Below are 16716 nucleotides of genomic sequence, written 5' to 3' on the forward strand. Positions count from 1 at the left end.
ACCATTGGTATTAAAAACGTAAATACACATGCACTTTGAAATATCATGATAGAGAGTGTTGTTATTATTCAACAATCATGATATGCGACCCATCCCGAAATTTTTCATCTGCAAAACAAAATTAAAGATAAATTTGAAGAAAAAAAATAGGGGTTTGTCTCAGTTACTTCGGATATTTTACTTCCAATTTTACAGCGACAGAATTATGAGACTACGTACCGTTGTTTAAAGTGGAAAAAGCCCTCTATTGACTCTTTTGCAATCGACGCAAATAAAGAAATTGAACTACGCAAGTGGCTCATAGTCTCTTTCTTCAGGCTCATTTACTATATGAAGCGTTATTTGACATATTCATTGTAAAGTGTAGAAAAGAAAGAACAAGAAAAGACAACAACAAAATGAAAGGAAGAAGTTTTTACAAAGCTGTTTAGTCGCCGCTATACCCGAATATAGTCAAATTTATCGATTATCGTTATTTGCTGGATAAAAGCACAATTTTTGGTACAGGGCTTCGTTAGGACTTACTAAACGATATTAGGCTAAGAGCCCCCGGCAACAAAATCGATTAAAGGGTGTGGGGGCGGGAGCGTCTTTTTGGAGCCCCCAATAATTTTACAACATTGATTTGTTGCTGTACAAATGCCGTTTTTGGTACAGGGCTCCCTTAGGACCTTCTGAACTATATTAGGGAAGGAGCCCCGGCAAAAATATCATATAAGGGTGTGGGTGGGGGCGTCGCCTCGTAGCCCCCAAATATTTTATAAGATAATATAACATTGGGTTTTTGTGAAACCCATGGGGCCCCCAATCGCACATATATGAATAATTATGCCGGGGGCTTCTACCCTACCATCATTCAGCACAGGCGCGGATCGGGGGGGGGGGGGGGGGGTAGTGAGCACTATTTTTAAATTTGTTTTGCTCCCCAAAATTAGAAAATCGCGCCGGCCGAAAATTCGCTCAGTGGGGGGGGGGGGGGGTGGAGTGTCGAAAATTTAAAAATTTTCACCTCAAGGGGAGGGGGGGGGGGCGGGGCTCCGGGCCCACTCCTGGATCCACCACTGATCACACTGATCAGCAGGTCCTAATGAAGCCCTGTACAAAAAGGATGACTGTACTACAAATCTCAATGTTATAATACCTTATGAATTTTATGTGGTCTACGAGGCGACGCCCCGCCCACACCCTTAAATGATATTTTTGCCGAGGCTCCTACCCTACTATCGTTCAGTAGGTCCTAAGGAAGCACTATACCAAAAATGGTGCTTTTGATCTGGCAAGTAACGGTAATTTCACTAAGCCACCTGAATATTAAGCTATTTTTCACAAAATTTCTCGTACATTGATTGCTTGAACAACTATGGTGATTATTATTTGGTCATCAATGCCGATCAACTTATTGTTAAAATGTGACAAACATTTATCTTCATGTGATTTATACCGCCTTGGGAGAGAGAGAGAGAGAGAGAGAGAGAGAGGGGGGGGGGAGGGAGAGAGAGAGAGAGAGAGAAGAGGGGAGGGGTGATGATGACATGGTGATGACAATGATGACTCTCCCTGTTGAATTGCACGACAAGGTTTATTTTTTTCTGTAGTTACATGTACTTATTTCGATTTAGTCATACAAAACATTTGAATTTAAAATGCACATTAAAAGGTATAAGTTTACTTGTTTTTGATAAAGGAAATTGCTTTAAGGAGTGGGATATTATTAGTACATGCTTTAATATTATTGTATAAATATCATTATTATACATGTATCATCACCATCACCCTTGGTGCCATCATCATCACTACTACCATCATTTTCACCACCACCATCATCACTACTACCATCATCATCACCACTACTACGATCACTATCATCATTATCACCACCACCATCATTACTACCATCATTATCATCACTACTACCACCATCATCACTACTATACTATCATCACTACCATCATCATCGTCGTCACTACTACCATCATCATCACCACTACTACCATCATCATCACCACTACTACCATCATCATCACCATCATCATCACTACTACAATCATCACCACCAGCATTACAACTTTCATTATCACCATCATCACCACCATCATTACTACCATCATTATCATCATCATCACTACTACCACCATTACCACCACCATCATCATTACTATACCATCATCACCACCATCATCATCGTCGTCGTCACTACCCATTCACTACTACCATCATTATCCCCACTACTACCATCATTATCCCCATCATCATCATCACCACCAACATCGTCACTATTATCATCATCATCTTCATCTATTCACAGTAAAGTTTTCAATGAATTCGGTGTTGTCTGCCAAAGTTAGCTTACAGTTTAAATTTTGATATTAAATATGCAAATCATGTAAGTTCCACTGCAAACCACCCTTAATGCTGTGGTTCATAATTTGAAGCAGTTGATAATTGTCATAGATATTACAAATTCAAAATTATTCAGTCTAGTCCATTTTCAAGGTGGCATATTTTTACAAGTTTTAACTTTCTTATTGTAATTTTAACACAACTATTGTGAGAACATGAAAACAGAATTTAAAATTCTTGATTTCAACAATTACACCATAAAACTTTCATCCATTTGAAAACGTTACAACTACATGTACATTTATTTCTAAAAGGGCCCTAATTCACCCAGTCAACCTTTCATTCTTAAGTTACAAAAAAATGCATCCCCAAAAATCACATTTACAAGGAGTATGAATAATTCACTTGTTAACTCTATATTTTATATCTCAAACAATATTGTTGACATTTTCGTAGCACATGTACATTGCAAAAAGGACATGTACACGCATACAGTGTAAGCCCATTGACATAACATGATGGAACTGACAAGGAATATCCATTAGTTCACAGCATATGCTCTGAGGAAAAGTAGAAATATTGAAGAAATACATTGGTAAAAATGTAATGAACTGGATAATAATAACAAATTATGAAATATTCTAAGTTATTCCATAATACACATATATACATGTAATATGTATGTTAATTTCAATTAAACTGTTCTGTAGTTGTGATGTTATGTGGACAACCCTCACATTTGCTTTTATTGACGCAAAAAATACATTACAGGATAAGAGAAATGTAATTGCTTTGGAAATACTTTCTTGGCATCTACTAAATGTCCCTTTACTTGCTGGTTATAGTGAACAATACAAACAATGGTAATTAATCAATCAGCAGTTTTTCTATCTTTAAGTCCTCCAAACTATATTAGCTATAGAAACTACATGTACAAGATTTGATATACCCGAACACATGTTCATTTAGATCATTTGCTGACATTTAACAAAAAAGATCCATTACTTATTTCATCTGGGGACAAAATAGTATCTCATTTGAAAACTTACATTGTAGTTGATACGTATAGAGAATATATGTAACAATCTTACCTCAATCTTACATTATTCTTTACACTACCGTTTTGGAAAATTATGACATATTTTTTTTTGTAATGAACAAAGTATTATGCTGAATCATAAATATGCAATTATTACAGCTTTGATACCAAGGAAGAATCATATGCAACAAACAAACATGTACATATTCACATCATTATGGATACTCATGATTTTTTTTTTTTTTAAGCTATCCTCACACTTTTTCCTTCTGAATATACAATGAGGTATAACATACCTTTTAGATTCAATGGCGATTTAATCAATTCATAGTGAGCATGCTGTAAATATATTCTTACTTGACCAACTATACCTGCATGTATCATAATGCAAATGCATTTTCTGAAATATTGAAAATAAAAGAGCACTGTTTATGTACTGTTAAGCCAGGATGTGAAAATAATTGCACAGGAAATGACAAGAATGGTTGATGATACTTTTTTTGTTTGGTAACATGCATTACAAAGACATTAATGTATGGAAATTATAAGTATAACATCCGTGCATGTCAGTTGAAGGAGTGTTCTAAAATTCCCTTTTTAGGAAACTTCCAACTTTAATTTTAAGACTACAACAAATTTAAAGCGTTTTGCTGCTTTTTCTCATCAATTGATGTACCTAGTAACATGCTATTAAAGTAAATCAATGCGGTTGTAGTGAAGAGAAAAGAATTGCACTAACTCGTACATGGATCCTGACAAGATTCAGATAGTTAGACAGTGAAATTTTTATGACTTACATTTTGATTTTCAAATGACAGTGTTTCTCCCTTTTACATTTTAATGTTTGATGAAATTAATAACAAGCGTACTGAACTGAAATATTGCCAATTAAAAAGCATTGTTTATGTGCTACAGTATAAAGCAACATTCCTTTTGAAGGAAAGGATAAATGATCCAATATAATGTCTAACTATCTGATTCTTAGCTTCCTTCACCTTCACCTTCACCTATCCCACAGTCTGGCTGACCCTTGGGGCACCACTGAAGATTTATACTACCAGCTTCCTCCACTCCTCGTGGTTCTTGGCTTTACGAAGTATGATGTTTCAGTCAAGGTCACTCGTTAATGTTGTCTTCCCATCGTTTCCTCTGCCTGCCTTTTCGTCTCCCTCCTTGTACTGTTCCATGTAGAATAGTCTTGGCCAGTCCAAATGATCATGTGACATACCCATACCACTTTACTTTGCATCTTTTCACTGAAGTCAGGAGGTCTTCATACGGCCCTATGGTGTTTCCAATTCTGATTTTCACTACCTCGTTGGTTATGTGATCTCTATACCAGATACTGAGGAGTTTGCGGAAACATTTCATCTCCAGTGCCTGTATCCTTCTTTTAATGTCTGCTGTCATGGTCCATGTTTCACATGCATACAAAAATATGGACATATGGACAAGATCCTATAACCGATTTTGAATGGGTGGTATTCGTTTTCGACTGAAACACTGCACATGTGTGTTACTTCCAGCCTGCATAGAAAAAGAAGAAAATGATAGCGTGAATGGTAAAAATACAACAATCGCGTAAACAAATCAAAATTGATTCTATCAGGGTTTTACAAAAGGTCTCTAATAAAAAATTTAAAATCATATCAATTCTTTAACCTCCATGTAACAAATAAAGTGGGATAGACTTTTTTAAATTCATGTATGCTCCAAAGCCTTTCTTTTAGGAATGAATGAATGCATCTAATTAAGAACACAAACTGATTATTATCGAACATGTCATTATCAAGTCCCTAGATATCATTCTTTATATACTGTACATTTATCTATAGAGAGAATGATTGGAAATTCAATTTTAAATATATATCTAAAGGCTATCCTCCTACATACGTGGAAAAGGTTCTCTCATACTGTAACCACTTTGACATATAATCTATTAAGAGGTAATGACCACATCATCTTGAAAAGCCTTGTGAGGCATTTTTTCTATCTACACATATAAGTTATAAAAAAAAACATGAATGGTGCCACTTGTTGATTTCCCCTTTCTGTAAAGGAGGTTTAATTGAAAATTGTATAGTTTAATAGAACCATGATCATAGATTTGCAGGATATCCTCCTGAATATGATAAAGTTTATGGGTGAGTGTATATTACATGTAGGTACATAATAATTACAGTACTGTTTCATCAGGGTTAGCATTAAAACAGTTATAAATCAAATCATGAAAACATGAAAATATGAACTTGCAAAGATGCATTACAATTAATCTATAACTATTTAATTATATTGCGAAAGTGTATTGGAAAAAGAGGGAATGTTCACTACACACACTGATGAAACTTGGTTATCAAAGGGGAAGTCTACCTTGATATAATGATGGTTTTGAGAAAAGCAGAAAAACTACAGACAAAAAACTCAATGACCAAAACAACACGTCTGCAACTACCTAAAGAGAAAGGAAAAAAATCAACTACAGGCAATTTCGGAAAGAGTTCCATATATATAACCCCACTAAAATCGATGCACAGCTGTATAGCCTACCCTCACTCTCATCCTAATCCTAACCCAGCATACCCATAGTTTTTCCTTCAATTTTAGTGGTGGTTACGTGTACATATGGAACTCTTGTCGTAATTTTGATGGCCTTGCAGGGTTCATCTTCTGAAACTTGCAAACATTACAAAGATGTATTTACAAAGATGTATTATAGAATCAGAACATAATTGCCGGAGTTGATTTGAAAGTTGTTGGAATGGTGTTAAATGCAAATTAGCATCTTGTGAATGGTGTAGACTTTATTTATTGACATTCCTCTTGCAATTTCTTTTTAAGGCTACAAACATTACTGTTATGATAATTGTAGATCTATCACATAAAAGATGACAAGTGACGTTTGAAATTAGATTTGGCTTCCTACATAATTAATCATAAAATGTCTCAAATTTATTTGCTTTGTGTTTCTGCTACGTGTATACATGGTGATGGTCTTTCTCTTGCTCCCTTATTACTCTGCAAGGAAAGACCCAGTATTTAACAGCTCATTGCAAAAACTATATTGTGTCTTGAGTGAAGCCCAAACTGGTTCCTGCTGCTTAGCCTTGGCTGCATTCTCCTTATAGTCTTCTAGCTCAGATCCTCTCTTCCACACTTCATTTCATTATCGCAATTTGTTCTTATATCTTATGGGTTACCGGTACATATCCCTAATCTATGTGAATCATGCATTATGTTGCTGACTGAAGAAAGCAATTTCTAAATTTGCAACTTAAAAGATCTAAGCATACGTCAAAGGGCTGGCTCAAAGAATACATAGAAGCCAGAAAAACAGGAAGGGGGTGGGGGGGGGGGGATTGGACTCAAATTCATAAGATTTCACAAGAGGACTTTATGAAAGCAGGTCATTTTATACAATAAATAAATATAGTTGTACTTTGAATCATCTTCACATGAAAAGGACTTACAGGTAAGTAAATGTTTTTAAGATATTGTTACATGTACCTGCTACTGCTACCTGGAGCTAACCCTCGTCGCTGAGAAATAGCCTTGAAGTATACTGTTTGGTTGAACGGAAATTCCATTTCAGCTGTATACTACCGCAAATGTCTGACAGTTTGCTCCAAAGAAGACTGTAGTTTGGGTAAGAGCAATAGTTACAATTAAGTATAAGTATACACATGTAAAGTTGCATTTATACAGAACTATTACAGTGACATAATAACAATATTGCAACTTCCTGCGATCAAAAAGGGGAAGAGAGAGGTAGCTAGAGTGATTGAAAGTAAAAAAAAAAGGGGGAAAAAAGAGGGGAAAAGAGGGATAAAAAGGTAGAAAGAGAGAGAGAGAGAGAGGATATAATTGAATCAGGAGCTGCCAAGACATATACATTTCTACTCATATGAATCTGCATAATAATATACAATACAAAAACTACATGTAGGTATTGTTAATACATGTTCATGCAGATCTGCTGAAATGGATGATATAAAATCAATGTTTGGTAGTTGTTGCTTAACTTGAAATAAATATTTGAAGAGCTGCATGAATAAGTATATTATTTTCTTTCAAATCAATGATGGTATTGTTTCCAAGAAATAAGAGTGACTTTAATTGAAAGTTTGTTTTAAAATGTAGAAGCCACAGTATTCTTGTGCACTGATGCATGCAACATGCTATCTTTAACATTTGAAATGTGATACGTCTAGCAAAAACAATCCTAACTTAAGTTTGTGGGTAGTATTGTTCCTTGTACACAAATGGTATTTAGATAATACTAACACAGCACTGCCAACAAAATGAATGGATGAGTACCGTTTAAAACTTTAAAATGTATCCAATAAAAATATTGTTGCATATTCTTTTTAGACAGTAGACACCCTGTAGAAAAACAAAAATCCTAAGATTTTACTGCAAGCTATAATTATTATTTCATTTGGCATTGCAACAATGGAAACAATAAATTACTGCTAAAATGTATGGACAGTCAGATTTTATGCAAATTTAGTATCAAAGTTACTATTCAGTGCGTATAATAAAAAAAATGTACCAGTTCCAACTTTGGTAACTTAATTATAAAGTTGATGTGCACTGTAAAACTTACAGGTTGCAATCCACAGCAGTCATTAATTTTGCACAGGGGGGGGGGGGGGGAAACAAATTTCCACACCCAACCCTCTTTTAAAGACTAAAACCATAGACCGCTAAAACCAAGGAACGGCTCTACGTAATATGTACACTGTATACAATATATACCAAACTGAATGGAAATCATACCAGAGTTGAAGAATAAATGAAAAATAGATGTGCATAAGAATAACTTTGACATAGACACACACAAACAAAAATCCAATAAATTTTAAAAGGAAGACTGGCCAACTTTTAATGCTACATGTAGTATATACATGTAGGAGATTGCATATACTGTAGGGATAAGGGGTAATCTTTTGGAAATTGGATCAAAATAGAAAAAAAATCATTTAAAGGAGAAAACATTATGCAATTAATATCTTTGTACAGGAAATAAATAAAATATATCAATAAAAAACAACTACAAACAAACAAAAATAAAGGATAATCAGCTGATTATTGTTGGAGAAAAACATTATCTTTTTAATATGCAAATTATACTTTAGTTTCATTTATTTCTATACAAATTCAGACAAATTGCAAAATATTATGGTAATGAAAGATAACTGACCATGGTTAGTTAAATCTTAGGTAATCAATAGTATTCAATGGTTTTGGATCCTCAGAGAAACATGTATTTTAACTCAAATTATATTAATTAATTTAGCTTTACCTAATCTATAGAACATAATGGAAATTGAATAGAAAAGCTGTATTTTCCACTCAATAATATGACTCTTCTGAAAATATGTGCACATGTACATGTAATGTACATGTAGGGTCTTACTATATTAAAGATTTGTAATAAATAGTTTTTAAAATGGCATAAGAATACGAAGAGGGAGAAAGTGCAACATGGATGCTTCACATTATACACTGTCGCTCATATAGTTGGAATATTTTTGTTTTACCCCACTTTATGGAATTATTTTTAAAATAATTTAAAAATAATAGATCTAGATAATAGTATCCATTCTCCGATTTTATTGAATAATAATTTGACAATGTGTGTTTTGCGTGACTGCTAAAGCATGTGTATGCTACTATGCTTATCAAATAGGGGACCTACGCCCTTAAGTCATAAATGACAGTAACGAGGATTAATGCCCCACAAAAGGGCACTAATATAGCACATCGACACGGTTTTGATCCTGGGGCCTCACAGTTACGAGGCCATTGCTTTGTCACTGAACCATGACTGTACGAAGCGGGGGCTAGGATAGGGGGCAGTTTCCATAAACAAAATAAAAAACAGAAAATGAAATTTATTGCATTTTACCCCGGTCCCCAACATAAACAAATCCTCTGAATGGCCATGCATTATGGCTCAAAAGCTGTTCAGTTTTCTATTAGAGGGATATCAGATGGATATTTAAAAAGGGGTGATGATGTTAATGCAGAGGTGATAGAGAAGGGCAGATTAGAAAATAATTCTGAATTCTGAACCTTACAATTTTCCTTCTACATACCAAAGTAATTTACATTTCATTTATTTACTGACAAATAATTGCAGTCACTTTTGCAATCAATAATAGTCACTCTTTCCAGTTTATTATTCTCATACATGTATGATCTCCTTTTCTCTCTCTTAAATATCTCTCTCTCTCTCTCTCTTTCTCTTTCTCTCTTTGCAGCTGCAAGTTCCAGGTACTGTTTTGTTTTAAGTTTGTGCAATGTTAAGCACCTAACAGGAATAAAGGTACATGGGTGTCATTGGAAATAGGGTATTAAGGAGGGTACTTTTGACAGACTTTGTTTCAAATTGGCATCCCAAATATCTAGCTACAGATACGGGGTAATAAAGTGGACATGTACATGTATGTAAAAGTAGCTGCACAAATCTAGAGTCTGCTTATCGTGCATTTTATAGAATGAAACGGGATAGTAACTTTGGAGCAAAATACTATAGAACATAAATCGGTTATACAAATATTAACACTTGGGATGAAGAACAGGAAATCTGAAAATTAATGAATCGTCATTGATGAGAAAAATAAAAAATCACATCATTTTATTCATTAGGTCATTTCATTGTGATGACGAGTAGGTGATTAGAATTTCAAAATGTACCCAGGAGAAATCTGCCCAGATAGAAAGCTTGTGACATATATTTACATTCAATATCATGCAGCACTTTACAGTTTTCTATTCTTCTGTTTTATTATTTGTTTAAATTTCTCCTTTTATTGAGATAACCCTATGTTAGTCTTTTTTTCCTTCTGTTTTCCTCTTTCTCTCATTTTCTATGTTATTCCTTTTTTATTGTCTACATCTTTTTTCTTCTTTTTTCTGTCCTCGCTTCATGTTCTCTTATTTTATCCTTCTTTTATCTTTTACTTTAATATCTTCTATTCATATACTGTTTTTTTATATTCTTCTTTCACTTTCCCCTATTTCTGTCTACATAGGATATGACTTTTCACTCAGTTTTTGTCTTCTTCCATTGGTTCTTCTCTCTTTCCCTGTGTGTGCCTTTATTTTTCTCATTTGTATCTAAACAGTTATCTTTGTTCTTCTTCCTTCACTCATTTTCTCTTTCACACCTTTTTCGCATGTATTCTTTATCTTAAATGTTATCATCCTCCATGTTTACAATCAACTATGTTTATCTTTATTTTCTCATTCATATCACCTCATGACTGCGAATGGTGGTCATGTTTTACATAAAAATGTAAGAAAACAAAAATGACATAAACTCACTAATGCACAGAGAAGTTGCCCACTAATACCTTCCATTTTTTTTATAAAGAAGAAGCATCTAAAGAACAGGAAATCATTAATAATTGGGGATGTGTCAATTTTGGTGGTGGCCTACCTCTTTGTTGAAGCGTACTTAAAAACACCAGAAAAATCTCACAAATTAAAAAATATAAATCCTTTTCACGATTTAGAATCTTATTTCCATACAATTCCATAACTTGGATCTCTGTCACCTTGATCAAGTGAAATTTTGAGGCTTTTTTTTTGGGGGGGGGGGGGGCTGGTGATTTATTTACCTTGTCAAAACTCACACACAAGTTTGAGAATACTCACAGCAGTTGTACTCCACCATAGCTTTACAAAATGTACCTGTTGAAGAGGCTTCAATATGTCTTGTGTTCTAGTATTAATAGCAGGGATTGACCATTCATAGATATATAAATGTACATGAGGAAAAAATTATTCAAAATTTCCCTTCAACTATGAAACACAAAATATGTACGTGTAGCATAAATTACAATACATGTATGGGTTGAAGAGTCCCTGAATTGAGTTTTTTTATAAATACAATGTAAGAGAAACAGAATGGCAAAAGTTTGAAATAAATCAGACCAATACTAAGAGTTATGAATGTTTGAAGTATGAGATCACTAAATAAATGTGAATCTCAAATTGGCAATTTGGTACATTCATGTAGACATTGATAACTCTTCTGTTTGTTGTCTACTTCACCTCTGAAACATACATGTAGCATAAATTACATTACATGTGTGAGTTGAAGAGTCCCTGAATTGGGTTTTAAAAAAATACACTGTAAGAAAAAGAGAATGGCAAAAGTTTGAAATACATGATGTAGACATGTATGGATAACTCTCCTGTTTGTTGTATACAAAACATAATCTTAAGTGCCTTCTTCCTTGTGGAAATTATCAGTTTATTTACAGGTCCTCTTACGATATAAAGAACCTTCTGAGTCATACATGTACATGTTTTTTTTCTTTTTCATTTACATTTTAGTCATTCTGTGTGTTGGAACAAATGGAAAAGTTGTCCGCCACTACATCCTATAGACGTTACTGATTCAGCCAATTTGAAGAGCCCATACCTACATGTTTTAATGATTACAAATTTACAACAAAAATGTTTACATGTAACTTTGTCACTTTTAGTCTGATTTAAATTTAAATCAAATTGTCCCCATTGTGCTTCTTATATTTGTTCAGCCTTCCACTGGTAGTTTGCTAATACTAGAGAATAAGGTGGATTTCCCTTTAACATATATATTAGGTATATTAAATCTTCTGTGAGAAGAGAGATTATGGTGTCTGTTTTTCACTATTGCAGCAGTGCAGTGGCAGATCCAGATTGGGGGGGGGGGGCCGCGGGACCCCCTCACTTGGCCCCATAAACAGGTAAATTTAACCTTTTTTTAGATTTAAAAAAGACGCCCCCCTGGAGAAAGGGGGAGCAAAGGGGGGGCCGGGGGTGGTGGGTGTTAACTCGGTGCTCAACATTTTTTCACGAATTGGCCCCCTTTCAGCCGGCCCCCTCCCTTTCTGCAGACTGGATCCGTCCCTGCAGCAGTGAATTCCACTACAGTCACATAAAGGTCCCAATAGTGTCAACAATTAATTTGGATAAACTTGCATAAATTTGCATAAACTTCCATAAATGTGAGTGCAACCAAGATGATCAATTACAGAACAGGGACAACCAACAGCTTGTTCGCTAGACTGGTTAGAATAGCCTTAGGGCTAGGTGATAACATGAAATATGATATGGATGTCACTAAGCCTTAATTGGCACCCATATCGAGAGTGACACACCAAATTGCTATCCGGCCAGTATCAAATATTTACATTTTTTGTTAAATGTTTGTATTATTTTAAAGTGATTTGTATGAGAAGAAAGAAGAGTTTATATTACTAGTCCTACAGTATAGTAATACTAATCATACTAGTATTAACAGCTACCACCAGTGGGTAAGGTTATTTTAGTGTGGGTACTTCTAGTGGTTATTATGAACAAATTTGAATTTTTGTTTTATATCAATTATCAGTCTTGATAGGGGTACGGGTATCAATTAAGTGGCTCGGTAACATTGCCTCAGATTCTGAAGAAAAAAACTCCTGGATTTAGCTCATGCTGCAATCATGATTACAAACATTTAGGTCAGTCAGGAATCCCATGACTTTACAAGCCGATTGCCTAGCTGTCTGATTATCAAGATATTTATGATTGGAAATCAAAATTTTATTTTTTGTTTACCTAACAGTTTTTTATTACATTCATGTACACTACAGTCTTTTGGGGAAAATGAGTAGGGTAAAAATGGTAACTCAAACTAACAGATTTTTACTTCTTTGAGGCATTTCCATCATGATCATTTTGAAGCGCAATTTTGTTTAGGGCTTCAATATTACACCATATCACAGGCACTGATAACACGTAGGGCCATACAGCTCAGATTGAATATTATTAAATGATGGGTATAGGCCAAGTGATATCAATGTTATTAGATCTACAACCTGCGTCTAGCAGCTACCATGAGCTGAGGATGCATGATGACACCGACAGTAGCCTATACGTGTGAAAAGTTGATGCACATGGGTCATATGGCAAGATTATTAAGAAATCTGATTTGAACGTCATATGCTACCTTACGTAAAGTCCACGCCTAAAATGCAATCATTAGAGTCACAGTTTTTGATATTTTATATCGTATTCCACCCAGGCCTGCAGGGCAAAACCACTCCAGCAAGGCTAGAGTCAATTAACGCTTAGGCGTATTGTCCTCTAGCGCTGTTACATGTACGTGCTGAGAGGCAGCAATAGCACACGATGAACACATTGCACACAATTGCACACTAATGCACACAATGTATACAAAGTGGTTGATTAGCAAGTTTGACAGTAGACTCACGATTTGAATTTTTGAATTTTTCTTTCTAGTCTAGATCTATATGACTATAGACTAGATTCTAGATCTCTAAGTATAACTATAACATAGACCTAAGTTGAAAAAATTGTATGCTATTTAGGTGTCATCAACTCCCGCCCCCCCCCCCCCCCACTCCGAGAACGGATGGACCCCATGCGTGTTACCAAAATGTCCTTTTCGTAACAAAAGAAAAAGGTCGACCCGTATTGACTTTACACACCGGACTTTTGCTGAAAAAGGCTTGTATAACAAAAGAAAAAGGTCGACCCGTATTGACTTTACCCCGGCCCCCCCCCCCCCCCACGCAGGGGTCGGAATGACCGCATGCGTGTTACCAAAATGTCCGGTAAAGGGGTACTTTTCGTGCGACAAAGTCCGGCCCGAGAATTGTAAAAAAAGGGGTGTATTTGACTTTTCACCCGGAGATTTCTTTAAAAAGGGGGTGTTTTTTCTTTTTTTCTCTCATCTCTTTTGACTCCTGAGAAATTATTCTGAATTTAGGGGGGTGCATTGAGCATTTTTCCTGATTTAGGGGGGTCTCCAAGGCAGGAAAAGCCTGTGAAAAGCCCGCGAAAGGGGGGTTCGAAAATGTTGGCAGTCCTCAGATAGGGGGTGCTTTCAAAAAGAGGGAACGAGCATATGCGTACCCTAAATAACACTGAGTGGGGGGGGGGGGGCCAGGGACTTTACACACCGGACTTTTGCTGCAAAGGGGGGGGGGGAACACGCATATGCATACCCTAAATAACACTGAGTGGGGGGGGGCGGGCATCAACTATCACTAAAGTACCGATTTTGAGTGAAATCAGTTGAGTTTTGTACAGTGTAGTCTGAAATGCTGGAAATCAATATGAACAGTTTTTAATACACAGCTGCACAGCCAGGATAGTAATGCAGCTATGTGTGGGCAAAACCAGGGACATGGCTCGTGATGTCCACCAGTCTAGGTATCCTGCCGGGCGGGAGCGGCGGGCCCGGCGCACCTGGTAGGGCTATTATTTCCATTTGAATGTGCAAGTTAGATTTATTTAAAAAAAGAATAAAATACGGTGTTACTGTAGAACCTACCTTAATCAGACGGATGGGCACATAATAGAGACCTATCTTGATGTCAGTCTACTAATGTGGTCTAGTTGTTTCAGTCGGGCAACCGTGTTCGTGAAAGAGAAGAAAGACAGCTGCACGATGCGATGGAGAGTTAGCTCGAGAGCGGGCTGCCGTCGCGTCCGGGGCATGCATCGCAGGCGGTCAGATCCGAGCTTCCAGCGTGGCCGTGGATGCGCCAGATTCAGAGCGAGTGCTAGTTTCTCGAAACTGCCATAAGTCTAAGCTCGTGGAGATTTGGTAGAAACACGTGTTAGATCTCTATCACACGTTTCAATACGATGTCTAAAAAGTTAGACTTAATGACGGTTTCGTGAAACCTCCCCAGGTGTTCGGTGTCGGGGATCTGGGCAGCGTTTCATGAAACCGTCATAAGTACAAGTCCAACGACATCGCATTGAAATGTGTGTATTAAGTTTAACACACGTTTCAATGGGATGTCGGTGAACTTGTAGTTATGACGGTCTCATGAAACGCTGCCCAGATCCAGTGGATGCCTGGTACTGGGAGGCGCACGCCCCCCCCCCCCCCCCCTTTTTTTTCTCCCGAAAAAAATGTGTTCGCATACATATTCTGTTTAAGCATTTGGATAGGCCTCAGAATCTGCCAAAAGGCTAAGATTATCCGGGGACCGCATCCAGTTGAAGGCTTCATTCTCGCAATTTCGTTTATTTCAAGCTTCCTCCCCCCCCCCCCCTCCCCTGTAAAGTCCTGGATGTATGGCCGGGTAACCTGGCGCTACAGTCGTTTGTAGAAAAAAAAATGTTGCTGGGCGCTGTCGCCTGGTTAATGACTCTAACCACAAAAAGTAGGTCTTAAAATAGCGTTAATGACTACTGGACGCAAATCAAACACATGTTGGATGTGATACAAAAACGGGTCGATACATATTGCATCATTTTTCCAAAACTGGTCAATGACTTTAATGTCGCAGCTCGTATCGGGTGATTATTTTTATCCTTTAGACCATCTACTAGTACTCAAGATGCAAGTGTTTCAATTTTGGAAAAATTTGTTAATTTTATTCATAGATGGATGCTTAACAATATTCTTAAGCTAAACGATAGAAAGAGTGAATTTTTGGTTATATGAACTCCACAACAGATCTAAAAAATAAGCATTGACGGTGTAGGAGTTGGATCCTGCAATGTGATACCCTCTGTTACAGCAAGGAATTTAGGCGTATGCTTTGGTACTAATTTGAACATGGAAACACATATTAAAAATATATGCAAATCAACATACTATCTTCTGTACAATCTCAGACGTATCCGCAATATTTTGAACAATAAAGTATGAAATTGGTTGTACATGCTCTTATCACAAGTAAGATTGATTATTGTAACGGGTTGCTGTTTGGAATGCCTGATTCTCTGATAGCTAAGTTACAAAGAGTCCAAAATGCATGTGCAAGACTTGTCTATCGTCGGTCGAAATTCACTTCAACCGCACCTCTTCTGAGAGAACTTCAGTGGTTGCCAGTCCGTCAAAGAATCTCATTCAAAATTGTGTTAATTGTCTATAAATCATTGAGTGGTAAAGCCCCTAATTACATCACAGAAGTACTTCAACTCAAAGTCCAGTCTCACAGTCGTAGCCTGTGCAGTTCCACAGATAAATTATTGTTTCAGATTCCCGATGGCAAAACTAAAGTAACTCTTGGGGACCGTGATTTTGCTATTGCTACCCCCAAACTATGGAATAGCTTGCCAATACAAAATACGAAGCGCTTAATCTCTCAATGTTTTTAAATCCAATTTAAAAACTTATTTGTTCAACTGAGAGATCTTATTTTGTAGAATTTAGTAAAAAAAGGAGCTCTTAACCAGCGCAGCTGAATATATTTTGTATAAAGCTGCGCTATATAAATGTATTATTAGGTGGTCTGTTGTCAACAGACCACCTATTGTTTTCGTCAGAATTTTCTTTCTTTATTAGGTGGTCTGTCTTTCACAGATCACCT

The 16716-nt window shown here is 36.3% G+C and overlaps 1 long non-coding RNA gene across 1 annotated transcript; it reads right to left on the bottom strand.

Moving 5' to 3' along the window:
- Positions 1-2733: 2733 nt before the first annotated feature.
- Positions 2734-15149, bottom strand: LOC115927345. The gene is made up of 3 exons (XR_004065578.1): positions 14718-15149; positions 6884-7011; positions 2734-4906 (listed from the first exon to the last, which is right to left on the bottom strand). It is a non-coding gene; the product is annotated as an uncharacterized LOC115927345 (long non-coding RNA).
- Positions 15150-16716: the final 1567 nt, after the last annotated feature.

Source organism: Strongylocentrotus purpuratus, unplaced genomic scaffold (assembly GCF_000002235.5).
Source record: "Strongylocentrotus purpuratus isolate Spur 01 unplaced genomic scaffold, Spur_5.0 spur5_scaffold_20, whole genome shotgun sequence".
NCBI classification, from domain to species: domain Eukaryota; kingdom Metazoa; phylum Echinodermata; class Echinoidea; order Camarodonta; family Strongylocentrotidae; genus Strongylocentrotus; species Strongylocentrotus purpuratus.